The sequence below is a fragment of the Syzygium oleosum genome, unplaced genomic scaffold (genome assembly GCF_021117445.2).
Source record: "Syzygium oleosum isolate NSW1041296 unplaced genomic scaffold, Sole_v2.1 Sole_v2.02, whole genome shotgun sequence".
In the NCBI taxonomy this organism is placed as follows: Eukaryota; Viridiplantae; Streptophyta; class Magnoliopsida; order Myrtales; family Myrtaceae; genus Syzygium; species Syzygium oleosum.
In genome coordinates, this window is record NW_026607486.1 from 11587011 (window position 1) to 11604620 (window position 17610).

Sequence of the window (17610 nt, forward strand, 5' to 3'; positions counted from 1 at the left end):
TACAAACTTTTTCTCAATCTACATTCAAGGAGCTCCTTGCCTTCAACTATAAAACCCTCTAGTTGCTCCATATATATTTCTTCCTCTAAGTCTCCACGAAGAAAATCTATCTTTATATCAAGTTATTCAATTTCTAAATTCAAGGTGGCGGCCAACCCAAAAACAACTCGAATAGAAGGCATTTTTACAACCGGTGAAAATATCTCTTCAAAGTCAATTCCTTTCTTTTGACGAATGCCCTTCACAACAAGCTTAGCCTTGTATCGTGGTTGCAAACTACTTTCTTCCATTTTCAACTTGTACACCCACTTATTTGTGAGTGTTCTCTTGCCTTTAGGCAACTTCACCAATTCAAATGTGTGGTTCTCATGCAATGATTTGAGCTCCTCTTGCATGGCTTCATACCACTCGTTCTTTTGATCACATGACATAGCCTTTTCATAAGTTTCTGGCTCTTCTGCATCAGTGAGTAACACATACTCATGCGGCTGATATTTCTATGAGGGCCTACGTTCTCTTTCAGATCTTCTAACCTGAGGTAGGACCGACTATCCTTGCTCAACTGTTTCACCTATCTTAGCTGAAGAGTCAACATTTTGTGAGGATTCACCATCTTCATGATTTCCATGTACTTCTCTCCCAGGATTTCCACCCAATATGGTAGGAGGACTTGGACTGAAACTAACATAATGTTGAGCTACATTCTTTGGCCTCCCTGGCTTATTAATGTCTTCTATGGTTTGATGCTCAAAGAATACCACATCTCGGCTTCTAATGACTTTCTTTGCAACTAGATCCCATAACCTGTAGCCAAACTCTTCATGTCCATAACCCAAGAAGATACACTGTTTAGACTTGTCATCAATCTTCGACCTTTCATCTCTTAGAACATGCACAAATGCTCGGCAACCGAACACTTTCAAGTAATTATACGAAACATCTTTCTCACTCCAAACTATTTGCAAAACATCCCCCTTAAGAGGAACTGATGGAGAAAGATTTATCAAGTCCACTGTTGTTCTCATCGCTTCACCCTAAAATGACTTGGGGAACTTCGCATGAGAGAGCATACACCAAATTCGATCATTAATTGTCCGGTTCATTCTTTCTGCCACTCCATTTTGTTGTAGTATTTTTGGAACAGTCTTCTCAAGCTTGATATCATAATCCCTGCAATAACGTTCAAACGGGCCTCTATATTCACCACCATTGTCAGCTCGAATACATTTCAACTTCTTCCCAGTTTCTCTTTCCACATTAACATGAAATTGTTTGAAAGCTACAAGCACCTGGTCTTTAGATTTCAAAGCAATATCTCACACTTTTCTAGAGCAATCATCAATAAATGTCACAAAGTACAATGCACCACCAAGTGTTCTAGCATCCATGCAACAAATATCAGTGTGAACTAAATCAAATACATTTGATTTCGTATGTGGAGAGGAACTATGAAATGAGAACCTATGTTGCTTATCTGTAAGGCAATGAGTACATTTGTTCAGATTTCTGTCCTTTAATGGTAGGAGATTCTTTCTCGCAAGAGTTTCAAGCCCCTTCTCACAAGAGTTTCAAAGCAACAGCTCACACTTTTCTAGATCAATCATCAATAAATGTCACAGAGTACCATGCACCACCAAGTGTTCTAGCATCCATGCAACAAACATCAATGTGAACTAAATCAAGTACATTTGATTTCGTATGTGGAGAGGAACTATGAAATGAGAACCTATGTTGCTTACTTGTAAGGCAATGAGTACATTCGTTCAGATTTCTGTCCTTTAATGGTAGGAGATTCTTTCTCGCAAGAGTTTCAAGCCCCTTCTCGCTAAGATGACCAAGTCTCATATGCCATAGGTCAACTGAGGAGTCATCCACTACATTTACATCTTCCTTGATCAACTTAGCTTGCATGGTGTAGAGAGTGCATGTTTTCTTACACTTAGACACTGTCACGGAACCCTTAGCCAATTTTCATTTGCCGTCACTAAAGGTATTGCAATAACCATCATCATCTAAGGCACCTGTGGAGATCAAGTGAAGTTGAATATCCGGAATATGTCTCACATTTTTCAAAAGCAAACTACATCCACCGTCGATCTCTAAATGAACGCCTCCCATGCTGATAACCTTGGAAACACCACTGTTTCCCATCCTAACACAACCAAAATCACCGATGCGATAGGAAGTAAAATAGTCACGCCGTGAGGTGACATGAAATGAAGTTCCGGAATCAACAATCCAACCAAAGTCTTGACATGTAAGGTTCACACAAGTATCATCACAAATGAACACAATATCGCCATCAGATGCAACTGCCGTTGTAACTTGCTTTTCTTCTTTCTTTCGAACTCCATTTCTATCGTGGGATTTTTCTCTTTTTGGCAACCTACATTCCCTAGCATAATGTCCCATCTTACAATAATTGTAACACTTCACACTCCTCCTTGGCCTTGACTTCGATCTTCTGCTTGACTTACCTCTGTCATCATTACTCTGAAACTTTCTTGATTGAGTTCTCGCCCTGTTTTCTATGACAAGAGCCTCCGATTTAGAAGCATAATTCAAGCCTTTTCTCCTTGTTTCTTCATTGAATAGGCTTTCTTTGACCATGCTCATGGAAAGCAAATTGGAAGGAGCCGAATTATTTAGTGCCACAACTAAAGTGTCCCAGCTATCGAGAAGAATACCAAGCAATAGACATGCTTGCAATTCATCACCTAAGTCAATCTCAAGATTTGTCAATTGATTTACAACATCTTGACATTCATTCAAGTGTTCCGACATACTATTTCCCTCCTTGTATCTCAAATTCACAAGTCTTTTAATTAGAAAAGCTTTATTTTGTGGGGTTCTCCTCTCATAGAGATTTTGCAATTTCTTCCACAAAGTGTCTGCTTTCATTTCTTGAGCAACATGATGAAACACACTATCATCAATCCATTGTCAAATAAACCCAACCGTTTTTCGATTCATTCGCTCCCAGTCTTTGTCTTCTTTATCTCCTTTAGCCTCATCACCCTCAACGGGATCAAATAAATCTTTGCAATATAATAAGTATTCCATCCGAGGCTTCCAAATGTTGTAATTCGAGGCTTTTAACTTAAACATGGTGCCACTAGTTTCCTCCATTCAATACTAAAATATCAACGCTAGCTCTGCTACCACTTTGTTGGGGAGAACCGAGCAACAATTCACCAAGAACAAAACCCAATCCAGGATCAACATCTCCCCCACAATTAAACCGACCGAAATCGATTTAATCTTAGCAATAACCAACAATATTCCTACAATTCAACCTTGAAATAATAAGGAGACAAATGCAACAACGACACCAAGATTTAACGTGGAAATCCAATGCAGGAAAAATCACGGGCCGCCCCAAAAACTTTCACTAATCACCAAGAATAGTAGGATACACTAAGTTCTTCTCTAGTCACACACTAAAGGCACAACATCAACATTACAACATCATTTTCATCACCACGAAAGTGGATTTACATAAAACGGAGGAGAAAACCCTAACCGTGAATGGAGAGTTCGGAGGAGATTCTCAATGAACGAAACTGATCAACTCGTAGCCCTCGGTCTCACGAACAACATACTAAATTTGAGTCAATTCCGACAATGTTTGGCCCTCGAATCCGACCACAAGCCGCAGCCCCTTTTCTTCTCCCCTGTTCTCTCGTGCTCTCGTGACAACCCTCTGTTTTTTCTCTCTCTTCTGTGGGCACACACTCCACACACGAAGCACTTCTTTTTGTTCTTTTCTTTTTTGACTTTTGTTTCTTTTCTCTTTTATTTTGTTTTTTGCTGGTTGGGCCCCACATAAGGTGGACCCAGTCAACAGAGGATACCATGAGCGGGACGAACGGTGTGAGAAGTATAGAGTTATTCTGTGGAAGGGTAATTGACGCTTATCCATTGAATGGTACTCGTTATCTTCATGAACTAGCATAGGGTATTGCTAAGAGCTAAATTCTTGTGAGTTATAGGTCTAATTCGATCCTAGAATCAAGTAATGTTTAGAAGTTTGACTATTATGATGATAATGAATGGAAGGATCCTTGTGTTGTGCTTGCTTGGGGAAGATACGATTGAATACTGTCTAACCGATGATGCCCGGCGGAGCCAGCAGGGAATAGAAGGATGCCCAGGGATCGTGTAAACTGGATGCCTAGGATGAATGTACCCTAGATGTCCCGGGAGTGTGATCGAGATGCCGTGGTTAATGGATCACGAAACCTGCGCGGGCCGATGAGAATACCAGCATACATCGCGGCAGATCGGAGAGCGCACCGAGCTCTGCCAGACAGGAAGTGTTCCTCCTTGCGTGACCGGCGAGCGTACCGGGACTTGGAGTTGATGTTTAACTACCCTTGCAAGCATCTAATTGTTTATACACCATGAATCGTATGATTGCTTAATGTATGGATCCTTTGAACTTCTATATTTTAGGATTGGTAATGTAGTGTGTAAGACCATGTTTGTTATAATAAATCACATGTTTTAGATAAATGTTTGCCATGAGCGATCCTATTTGATGTGCTTGATGGTTATTTGTTTAGTATAGTGCGATAGATCTTTCTTTGCTAGGCTATTATCACTCTTGTGGCTGCTATATTTTTACAGATTAGTAAGCACGAGTTACCCACCACCTGCAACCCCCATCACCCTCTTTGGTGCCCCTGATGAGTTTATGGGCCATCTCGTCCCCTTCACCGACCCTAAATTCCCACTGATCAAGCTGGTTCGCTATGAAGCCACCTTGTGGGTAGATGTCCGGTTACTGAGTCATCGGGTGCCTATCCGACTCGTCTCGGTCTTTCTGGATGTTGGTGGGAGCTTGGTGGGGCCCATCCGGTATCCGGTGGATGGCGGCGGTGGCGGCGATGGAGCAAATGGAGGGGTAGGTATGACAGAGTAGGTCGGCTTAGGAGTCGGGTTAGAGAATCATTTTTGGATGGCACGACTAGTCACTTTTTGGAAATGTAGTCGTGTAGTTTGAGTGATAGCTTTTGTGGATGTCGTAAGCGAGCTCGGGTAGGTGAACCCGTTAGAACATAGCTTTTAGGGATAGCTTCCCAAGCGTGTTCTCGCTATGTAAATCACCCAATGTTGATAAATAAAGATAAGATGAAGTTAAAACAAGTTTTAGGGTTTGTGTATCATGATACTCTTTATATTGTTCATCTTCCTAGTTTTGATCTCATATTAATAATGGAAGTAGAATAATGTCTAACGAAAGAAGTGGGTAAATTTGACCGTCTTAGTAGGGAGGATTGTAATTAATGAATTATGATCTTATTAAGTTTATTAAGAATTAAGAAGGAGGTTAATTCTAACTAGTTTAATTAGTAGTATGTCTTATGTTTAAATTCATGTTATAAATGCTGACCTAGAAAGGGAACATCTTCCGCTGGGACGCTAATTAGTGAATATAGGAAGTTGTATGGATCGCATTAGTAAGGGGCATGCCTGGGACGCTAAGTTCGTATAAATCAAAATATTTCCTTTCAAGTGATGCCCATAGAATAAATAATTTTCAAGTTAGGTAACACATTATTGCCCCAAAAAACTGGGCTACTTCATTTCAAAAGCCGTATACGAATCATTAGTGTCTCACATGTTGTAACGATACTACTATATTTACTACTTTGATAGGTCAAAATATAAATTTCAACTTTTTTCCTAAAAGCTTAGATGCATCTTATAAAATATTCTAATTAACACAGAATCCTACAAAACCACAATATAACAATTTCCCCACTAAGTGGGGCTAGAATAAGAGAATCTTATAAAAATAGTTAAAAAAGAGTTTCTGAACAGACATCCCCAGCAACTTGTTAAGCCTCATTCACCCCATAGATGGTGAGATATATGCATGGCACACGTATGAAGTGAAAGAATAAGAGCATGTTTGTTTGCATTTAAACGAAAAGCAAACGCCAAAATGTAAGAATATTGCCATGAATTTCAGAATTTTCTGAAGCAAAATCTTGAATAATAGTGTATGCGAATCTATGTGCCAACACTTGAGTACCGTGAAAGTTCCGGGAGTTTTGTATTCGAAACATAATCAAAGTGCATGAGCCTCAAAATTTATAAACAAGTAAAAAAGTAAAAGTAAATCGAGACAAACCTTGAGGTGGTGAAATTAAAAAAAAAGAGAGAGAACAAAATAATCTATGCCGAGCTCACAACCCAAGTAAATACCCTGTGCACCAAACAGTCGATTGAAGGATGGCGTCGTAAGAGATTGTGGATAAGCACATCACAAAACTTGAGTATTGTGAATCTACTTAATGACAACTTTATGAAGAATATGAATTCTCCTACTTAAAGAGCCGAAAACCATTCCTACTCACGCAGAAAGCAAAAGCGCCCTCTTCATGTTATATGTGTGTTTTTAGCCTTCTCAGTCGGTCCAATTGGTCGGAGACTCTATCAATGATTTAAGGCACCCCAATTGTGAGGGTTTTTAACTTGTTCATAGATAAGGGGTAGTAAACTAAATACCAAGCTTTGAATCTTGCTGTTAACTGTTCGTTGACAAAAAAGAGAGAAACGAATCTTCATAAATTAGACAGCAAAAAACATGATCAACGCATATATAATGCGCAAATTAAGGAAAAGGTTTTACCTTGGTCCACTATAACCATGTATTAAATCACCACCATCAAGCATCTATGTCGATTGCCATCGGCTAATTATAAATTATTTGATACCGCCTACGGTTGTCGCTTTATAGGTCATTGGGGCCGACTTGAGATCTTTCTACTCTAGGTCACTGATCGGTTGGCCCAAGACATCCTAAGTCAGTTATTCCTAAACCATATAAACTCTGCAGTTTGAGAGAGATTTAGAGATTAATTTGTTACATGAAGTATCTCAGTCAGATAGTATAAAGTCCAAAAGAGGGCCCAAGATATCATAATGGTCTTAAAGTCAAAGACAATAATAACGAGACATGGTCCGACCAAATCAGCAAATCTATTTGGTCAAAAGTTTTGAAATTAGAGAAAAATGCAAAATAAAAAACCGACGAGAGTGGGGGCCAAATGGACAATAACCGTTGTTTTTCCAAAGTAAGACAAATGGATAGATACACGCTTTGGCTATTGTTAGGACAAGGAGGGATGATGCTTGGTAGGTGGGATTTGGACATTTTATGGCTCTCTCGCTTGCCAAAATAGCTATAAATGATGCACAACCCCTGGTAATAAGAGAATCAATTTTTGTAAGATTCTGACTTCATTCATCACGAATTAAAATGTTGAATAAATTCATTAAGAAACTTGGCTTTTTATCCATTGACAAATGCCCTTTCCCAGATTTGAATCCACGATTTTCAAGTTGAGCAATTGCAATCAAGTCCTTCCATCGTTAATCAGCTTAAGTACGCTAACATGGAACTTTCAGAATTAAGAAATGAAGATTAAGTGCAGCTTTAGTTCTCTAAGTTTTGTCGTTTGTAGAATTTGTTCTTTCCAACTTTTTTATCAACAAAAGGCCTCTATCTTTCTCGATTATGCAATCAAGTGGTTTTCTCATGTATTGTTATTAACACTATTAAATTGATGACATGACACTAAAGACATGTAAAATTTTAACACGTAATGATGATGTGGGCCGACATCGACAACATAAAAAGTAAAGAGTAAAAAGAATTAGAGAGAGATAGAAGGGTTGGATGCAGTTGCTAGACGCCCGACACTTATGGGGTTCGTGCCACCCTTTGCTGTGCTTAGATGAGGTTCGGGACGAGGTTCGTTAGACCGTTATGAATTTAGGGGCGATACCGTCGTTTTGGGCCACCTTCAAGGTGGAGTGACCCCTCATTGGTAGCTAGCAAGTGTCCCCAAGCCCTCGATGTTTGCTATGGTTAGGTAACCTTTGATGCCCCAAGCGATAGCGGCACCTCTGCCTAATGATGCAGGAGTATCGGGTTCAATCGGTCAACCCTCAAGTTCCCTTTATGTCTCGTCGATCGAACCAACCCGCTCATTATTTATGCAGGCAAAGACAAATTTCGGCTACAACTTAATTAGTTGGGTTTAAGGTTGAAGTTACCAATTGTGCAGAGAGATTATCTATTCGGTGGATAAGTTATCTACGTCGTGGGCATCAATCGATTACCTCGTTGCCGATTACAAGCTTGTTCTGGTCAATTTCTATCACTGTTTGGTGACCTTCTACGATGATTATCCGGCTTCCAAGATTGGTGCACGAATATCAATGTCGCGTATTAAGTTTTCACCATGTCAACCATGCAATTTTAGCAATTAAATCATGTTAACAGAATTGTATGAAAGAGAATTTGATTGCAAAAGTCAAGAAGATGTAGGACTTCACCACATAATTAGCACCATTGCCCCTTAAATTGGCATTATCATTGGAAGGAAAATTACAAAAAAGGTTTTCATCTTATTACATTTGTGTCCATTCAGTCCTAAACTTTTTAATTGTGCCAATTGAGTTTTAAATCTTTTCACGTTTTGCTGATTGAGTCCATTTGGCCAATTTAGGCCAAAAATTGTTGACGTGAACGTCGGCAGTCCTACGAGATAATTTTTACAATTTAAAAAAACATTCGATTTTATTTATTTATTTATTTTTATTTTATTTTTCCTTCTTCCTCCGAGAGTTGAGAAATGTATAAATAGTGAATCCACTTAACTACTCAAATGATTAAATAGAAGGAATAATTGTAAATTGAGAGTTTTATCCTTAAAATTTAGGGTTAATACCACGAAAAATCCCAAACTGGTACACCTGTGATAAATTTACCTCAAATTATTTTTTTGATCACAAAAAACCCTAAAACGGTACATATATGACAATTTTACCCCGAACTATTTTTTTTATCATTAAAAACCCCATACCAGTACACTTGTGATAATTTTATTTCGAACTAATTTTTTGACCACAAAAAATCCCAAATTGATACACCTGTGACAAATTTACCCTCCATTAGTTTCCGTTAAATTTTACCGTCAAATTGCTAAATTTGATGACACGTGGTAGTTGACAGGTGTACTGGTTTGGGATTTTACCCTTCTGTTTGTCACAAGTTTACCAATTTGTGACTTTTTTGTGATATTAATCCAATTTAACGGACACTAATGGAGGACAAATTTGTCATGAATGTATCAGTTTGGGGTTTTTAGTGGTCAAAAAATTAGTTTGGGGTAATACTGTCACAGGTGTACTAATTTGAGATTTTTTATGGTCAAAAAATTAGTTCGGGGTAAAATTATTACAAGTGTACCGGTGTGGGGTTTTTTGTGATAAAAAAAATAGATCAGGGTAAATTTATCACAGGTGTACCAGTTTAGGATTTTTGGTGGTTAAAATTAGTTCGGGGTAAAATTGTCATAGATATACAAGTTTGGGGTTTGTCATGATATTAACCCTAAATTTATTATTGGTATGATTATAGTCACTAAATCTCTTTTTTATGTCTTTATTCTTTCACGTGATCCCAATTTCAAGGATTTTTTACTAAATTTTTGGATTATTCATGCCAGCTATACGATAGGATGAAATTTAGTTATGTGCAAGAAATGCTACCTAAATTTGTTGATTATAGTTTTCTAGCACTTATGTGCTTGTAATTTGATTTAAAATCTTGGTTAGTGTCCTAATTTTTCAAGGATATTGTTGGGCTGCTTTTGAAATGTTTTGCATTTGCTAAGAATTATCTCTAAACTAGGCTAGTCAAGAGCAAGAGCAAGAAATAGGGAGAATCACAAAAAAGGTTCTAAGTCTATTGCAATTGTGCTAATTCGATCATAAATCCTTTGTTTGCCAATTGAGTTTTAGACCTTTTGCATTTGTGTCAATTTAATCCATTTGATCAATTTTGGCCACCCGGTACTGATGTGGACGCCGACCATTTTACATGGTGCAATCGGCTCTGACGTAGATATTTGTAATAATATTTTAATTTTTTTTCAAATTTTTGTATTTATTTGTTATTTTATTTTTCCTTTTTTTCCTTTTCTTTTCTTTCTCTTGTTTTTTGGTCCTTCTTCCCTTCCTTCTTCCTCCAGAGGTGAGGACCGGCAAGGTCGACTTGGCCGTCGTTGGGTGCCTCGCCCAAAGACGGCGGGGGCCGATGAGGTCAGACCTTGCCTCTGGCCGGTCCTCGAGGTCCGGCAACCAGCTAGATGAAGAAGGAAAGGAAAAAGAAAGAAAGAAAAGGAAAATAAAAACAAATAAAAAAGAAAAAAACTCAAAATATATTAAAATATTATTTAAAAAATGTCAATGCCAACCTAGTCACAGCATATAAGATGGCTAGAATCCATGTTAGCACTAGCCGGCCAGCGTTAGCGCTAACACAAGTGCAAAAGGTTTGAACTCAATTGGCCCAAAGAAAATATTTAGGGCTGAATTGACACAATTATAATAATTTTATAACTTTTTAGTAATTTATCCAAAAGAAGTGTGACCCATGTATGAAGCAAACAAGGTTCATTGACCAAAAAATTAACGAGTGAAATTTAGTAATTTAACTTTAAATGCTTTAACCACTGGGGTTTGCCCAGTGGTCACCCTTCTTACTTGGGAAGGGGGAGGTGAGAGTTCGATTAGGAGTGTGGACATTTAGTTTCAGATATGAGTTTCGACTCCCACGCTCTGCAAAGAGGCAGGGCAAAAGTCTGAGAGTGAGTTGAGAGTTAGAGTATAACAGACAAAAAAAAACTTTAATTGCTTTACAATCAATGGCTAAATTGCCCAAAATAATCAGATTTTAGAATTGGGAGCATAATTTTTGTCACGGCCCGAATCCTACGGCGCACGAGCATCCCAACCGAGGTCGAATTTATGTGACGTCCCAGGACACGTCGCCGACCCAACACCCAACACGGAGATCAAGACACATGCGGAAGCAATATAAACACCCGTACAATTTAAAACACCATGACCAATGATAGCACAAGCAACAACAACATTATGAATATACACTTGCATTCACATCGGGGAAACATATACAATATCCATTTACAGTATAAGCACAAAAAAAAAATCAAAAGCGGGTCAACGGCCACTACTGACAAAAAGGGGGGTAAGTGGCCCGAGCGGTTAGACTACTACCTAAGGTGGGGCTCCGATCAAAAAGGTACTGGCCCGACCTAACTGAGACTAAAGCTAACCATACGGAACCCAGTCCGGGTCAGATCCCGAGGACTCAGAGGAACTGTCAGATAGCTCAACCTCGGAGTCTAGGGAATCCAGCTCGAACTCGGCCTCTGCCGGCTCCTCCTCAGAATCCATCTCCTTAGGCTCGCCCTCTTGCTCGGGGTCCTGCTCCATAGGCTCTGACTCCTCATCCGACTCCATCGGCTCTGGGTCAGAGTCCCAATCCACTGGCTTCTCGTCCATCGGGTCTGGCTCGTCAACCTCCCAGACAACAGGCCGGCGGCCAGAACTAGAACTCCCCTCAGACGTGTACTTGGGGTTCGTCAGGTCTCCGTTCTCACACTGGGGATCTACCTCACCTAGCCCGTTGAACGGGACGTCAAAAGTCCTGAGAGGTCCAAAAGTCCCAAAGTAGTCTCTAAAGCACCAAGCTATGTACTCGTGGGCCTGGAAATGCTGCTCGCCCACATCAACCCATACGGTAGTAAATTGTCTAATATACGTATCCCTGTTCCCTACGGGGTACTCAGTCACGTCCCGGTCTATCCGGGACAGAATCCCAAAACGTATTGGTACCTCAGACATCTTCAGGGCCGGGGATCTGAAAAGTTTGGGTTTTAACAACAATGAGAACGAATCTCAGCAAGTAAAACCCCCTAAACCTAAACTAGGCTAACATGCACCTCCTGACAGGCAAACATTTCACATACAACCAGTAATGATCGACAATCAATTGACCCAGGCCCTCGGGCCCAGATCGAGAATACAATGACCCTGCAGGTTAGACAGTTCGTAGTAATACTCATGGCATATACGCGAACACACTTAGTCACACGTACCCCATACGGATGCTCATGCTCATTAATGCCTGCTTCACACACGAGTCACCGATACACACATGCTCGCATAACTGCCAATGCACTCTTGCACACATATGCCACCAATACGTTCATGCTCATGATCTGGCTCGATAATGCACACTGGCACACTCCTCAATTGCTCATTAAAAGTTCGACCCGCGTAAAACCCATCAGGTCTATATCAATTCCAACACTCCCTTGCCCGCGTAAAACGCATCAGGCCCAGTGTCTCTAGCCCGCGTAAAACGCATCAGGCGCAACACCGATCTCCATATACGGACCGAACCCGCGTAAAACGCATCAGGTTGGCCGTCTTCCGGCAATCCAGGCATCGTCCCGCGTAAAACGCATCAAGACGGGTTCATACCCCGCGTAACACGCATCAGGGCTTTATGTGATCACACATGCACACACCAATTTTTATTTGAACCCCGCGTAAAACGCATCAGGGCAATTAGGTGATCACATGCTCATGCTTAGCACGCATACTTGCACAATTCTCGTATCACGCCAATGCACAACATGCGAAATGCGTAGCCATGCAATCCCGGCACTCGAGCAATAACACGATGTACAATGAGCACTCAATTTCACATATGCACATCAACAACTTATGCCAAACTCCACGTGCATTCCAATATGTTCAATTCACCTCAAGACGTGCTCAATTACACTTAGCATGCCCAAATAATTACTCGGTTCAAATCAGCCACAACATGCCCAATTAACGCATTAACGTGTCCAGTTTAAACGATTCAATGCAATTAGGCTCCGGCATACAATTGGCACATAATTCATGCAATTAGCACAACGCAAACTTGCGCACTCGATGCCCACTTGCCACTTCATACTTGGCCACTATAAGCACGCGACATGGCATCATGAAATTGATAACAACCGAGCACAATTCAACCACCAATGAGCACAAATCAGCCACTACATCAATCAAACATAGCATACTCGGGAATTCCGCAATTGAACCCTGAATAACCAAACTCGGGCTAATTAATTCCATCATGGGCAGCCACCTACCCGAGCATTCTAGGCCATCAATCCGCCTCCAAAGCAACATAATAATCCACCAAAATCATCACAACGCCAGCCGCTATGATTAGCCCACTAATTACCCCTAAAATTACACTAATTAACCACTAAGACACCCTAAACCTATCTAGAAATGCTTAATTATCCTAATTAGGCTTTAGGGGTAATTACTCACGATTTCCTATGCTCCAATTTAGTGGCTGAACCGGCCGGGAACGGGCGGACCGAGCGGGCTCGCGGCGGCGGACGGCGGCTTCTCTGGCGGGCGGCGGCGGTGGTCCTCACACGCGGCCGAGGGGGAGAAAGATGGAGAGAGAATGGCGAGAGGGTGAGGGAGTGATCGGTGAGGGTCGTGGCGCGGCGGCGTGGAACGGCGGCAGCTTGCGCGGACGGTGGCCGGCGGCGCTTGCGCGCGGCGGCGACCGGCTTGGCGTTCCGGCGAGCTGCGGCTCACGGCCGAGAGGAAGAGGGGGAGGTTCGGCGAGGGAGAGAGAGGAGAGGGGGAGGTGGCCGGACATGGTGAGGGAAAATGAGGGAGAGAGAGAGATTGAGGGGTGTATTATTGGACTAAGCTAGTGGGGTGGTTGGCCAACTTTCACTAAATGACCATCTTGCCCATCCATCAAGGGCTTGGATTAAGTCTATCTAAAATATCTAGGGGCAAATTAGTCCACCAATTCTAACAATAATAAGGGCTGAGCAAGACCATAATATCTTCCAATTAATCCCCAAAATTCGGAATACAAGCATAGGGCATAGGGGCAAGACGGTAATTTTCCGGTCCCGGGTCAAATTTCCAATTTTTGACTCTACCGATCCCAAATATAAGTGGCCACACTTATACGACATTGTCCTTGCAAAATAGTCGCGTACGTCCACGAAATTCGACACCGAAGTCCGGACTCAATTCCACGATCGATTTCGCTCAAATGCGATTTCAGCGTCTCTCACTGACGGGCGGCTGTTTAGGGGTTACGCATATCAACCTAGGGTTACTCGAGTCGTGACGGTCTCGATTTCCCAGAGAACACGAGGATTTATCACTAGTTCCGGGGGTCACGATCGTTCGGAATAAGTTCGTAATCGTTCGCCACGCGTACTCTCGGTCGTGCAGAATCACCCGCGATCCAATCGTACGTCGCTGGCCAAACCAAATCCGTCACCCTCTTTGGACCGGTCCACATTGGCACAAAATATTCCCTCGTCGTTTCTCGGAATCGGACTCAATTCACGTTCGAGTTCTTGGGTCCACGTACCGTCTTCCTAGTTAGCCATTCCCTATTGGTCACTATCCCGAGAATGATCAGTTCCGGGCGAAACTTACTAAAATGAAATGAGAAATACATATCCATTTTATTGATCACGAAAATGGATCGAATTCAGGACGTTACAATTTTGTTTGCAATAAAATAAGGGTTTGAAGTGGAGCCGTTATATCAAAAGATGGCTCGAAGTGTGCATTATCTCAAATAATGACCTAAAGTAGCTAAGTTAATCTCGAATAAACGGCCAAAGTGTTTGCTGGCCAGCTAGTTCCTATAGCTGGAGTAGGGCAATAATGTCAAAAATTTCTAACTATGTAAAAAATGGTTAAAATTGTTAAAACCAAAAATCCCCAAAATGAATTCTAGTCAGGGTTCTTCGTGAAATTTCTTCTTTTCCAGTGATCTCCATTCACGAGCAGCTAGAGATCTCGATTCTCCATCGATTCTCCATTTCGATTGTGATCCGGCCGAGGTCAGCCGTCCGAGTCTTGGTTTGTTCTTCAATTGAGATGTTTTATCGGACTTTCAGGGATTTGCGGCGATTTTCAAAAGAAGAACACATCTGCTTAGTCTTGGAAATCAAAAGTTACTTTGTTGGGCAATGAGCATTTGGTTTTAATTAAAGAAAATATGAACATTTTGCAACGAGGACTTCCCTGATGGCTTCAACAGAACGTGAGTCGAAACATAGAGATTGATCTTAGCTTATAGTGGATGAATCCAGTAAGTGCCTTTGGTTTGAGATCATTGAGCCCAGAAAAAAAAAATCTTGATCTATATTAAAATATGTCTTGAATTTGAGTCCGAAATAAAAATCTAAATATTTCAAATTGATATTTTACAAGTGTCCAAAATCGAGCAAAAGGAAATATTGAAAATTTACTTTTCTACTGTGCAAGCATTGGCAGCCAACAAAAGCAGAAAAAGAAGAAAAAGGAAGTTTGACTTGTTGATCGAATCCTTTTTTGGACGCTGAACGTGGATTACTTTTTACTTTACGTGGATGACTTCGTTGACAATATAGGTCAGGGGATGTTTTGAACAGAGAAGTCCTCTTGAAGCGTCGTTACCTCTCTCTCTCTCTCTCTCTCTCTCTCTGAATGCCGTGGGTCATCCATAGATGCTGGGTGCTTGGCAATGGATTCGTAATTTTATTCATGAAATTATACCCAAAATTCAAATATTTGTAGCGATTAAATCTTATGATAAGATTTGTGTATAATTCCTTCACAAGATTGAGAGATTATTTCGTAAGGAATTATGGGGCTAAATACTGCATGAGCTATTAGGTGTAATTGGAGCTTGAAAAACACTTAGGGTGTTTGAGTGACTCGAGTGTGGTTGTAATCTCCATTGTATCGCTTGATTTACAGTGGAATTTCGTGTTGCTCTTTTCGTGGACGTAGATTACTACGACCAAATCACGTAAATCTGGTGTCCGATTTATTTTCTTGTTCTATCAAATTTTATTGTTTGATCGCTTGACTTCCGCAACAATTGGTATCAGAGCTAGGCTTGGCTGAGTTGAAGCGAATCGATGGCGACAGAAGAAGAAAAAATAAGAATTGACAGATTTGATGGGAAGGACTTTAGTTTCTGGAAGATGCAGATTGAGGATCATCTATACTTGCCCCTATCTGGAGAGAAGCTAGAGGCGATGAAGCAAGATGACTGGGAATTGCTAAATAGACGAGCTTTGGGTGTTATTCGGCTGACGTTGGTACTTAACGTCACGTTTGACATCGTGAATGAGAAGACCACTGCGGGTTTGATGAAAGCCCTATCGGACATGTATGAGAAGCCCTCTGCGATCAACAAGGTCTATTTGATGCGACGTCTGTTTAACTTGAAGATGAGCGAATGTGTGTCAGTTGCTGATCATATTAATGAATTCAATGTGATCGTTAGTCAATTGAGTTCAGTTGAGATTGACTTTGAAGATGAGGTACGTGCTTTGATTCTATTATTCTCATTGCCTGATAGTTGAAATATCACTGTTACTGCTGTTAGTAATTCCTCTAGTCAACAAGTTTGACGTTTGATGCCGTTCAAGATTTAATTCTGAGTGAGGACATCCGTAGAAGAAAATCTGACGAACATGTATCTGCTGCTTCAGTAGGTGAAAATAGAGGAAGAACTGGTACACGTGTTAGCAGAAGTAATATAAACATGAATAAACAAAGTCAATCTAGGACTGGTGTTGTTGTCTGTTGGAGTTGTGGCAAGAGGGGGCATCTTCGAAGGGATTGCCTTAAGCTGAAGAACGAGAAGGGTAAGTAGAAGTAAATAGAGGACATGTATCTGCTGCTTCAGTAGATGAAAATAGAGGAAGAACTGGTACATGTGTTAGCAGAAATAATATAAACATGAATAGACGAAGTTAGTCTAGGACTGTTGTTGTTATCTGTTGGAGTTGTGGCAAGAGGGGGGCATCTTCGAAGGGATTGCCTTAAGCTGAAGAACGAGAAGGGTAAGGGAATTAGAGTTGAATATACGGATGATATTGCTGCTATAGCAAACAGTAATTCGAATAATGTTGATTATATCTTATCTATCACTGATGATTCATCGTTTGATAAATGGATTATGGATTCTGATTGTTCTTTTCACGCTATACCAAATAGGAACTGGTTTACAACTTATCAGTGCACGGATAGTAGTAAAGTGCAATTAGGGAACAATGCTGAATGCGATGTTATAGGTGTTGGTAATGTTAGAATTAGAATGTATGATGGTATCGTGTGGACATTGACTGGAGTGAGGCATGTTCTAGAGTTGAAGAAAAATCTGATTTCCTTGAGTGCCCTAGATTCAGCTGGGTGTCGGTATTCTTCAGAATGTGGAGTTTTGAAAGTTGTTCGAGGTGCCTTGGTGATAATTAAAGGAATCAAGTATAGTGGCCGGTATGAGCTTCAAGATGAGACAGTGACAGAATTCGCTGCGGAGACGTCGAATGCATCTGTTCGAGAGTCTGAATTATGGCATATGTGTCTGGGCCACATTAGCGAGAGAAGCCTGAAGGATCTAAGTGAAAGAAATTTGCTATGTGGTTATGTGGCTAACGAACTGAATGTATGCAGGTGCTGTGATTTAGATCAATGACAGAATGTGCACTTCAGTACGATTGTCAAAGAAACAACGGAAATTGCAAAATTGATTCACTTGAATATTCGCAGGTTGTCGCGATTTCCTTCGAGAAACAGTGTCAGATTTATGCTAACAGTTGTAGATGGCTACTCGAGGAAGACTTGGGTGTTTGTGCTTAGGCATAAATTTGATGTTGTTGTCAGGATCAA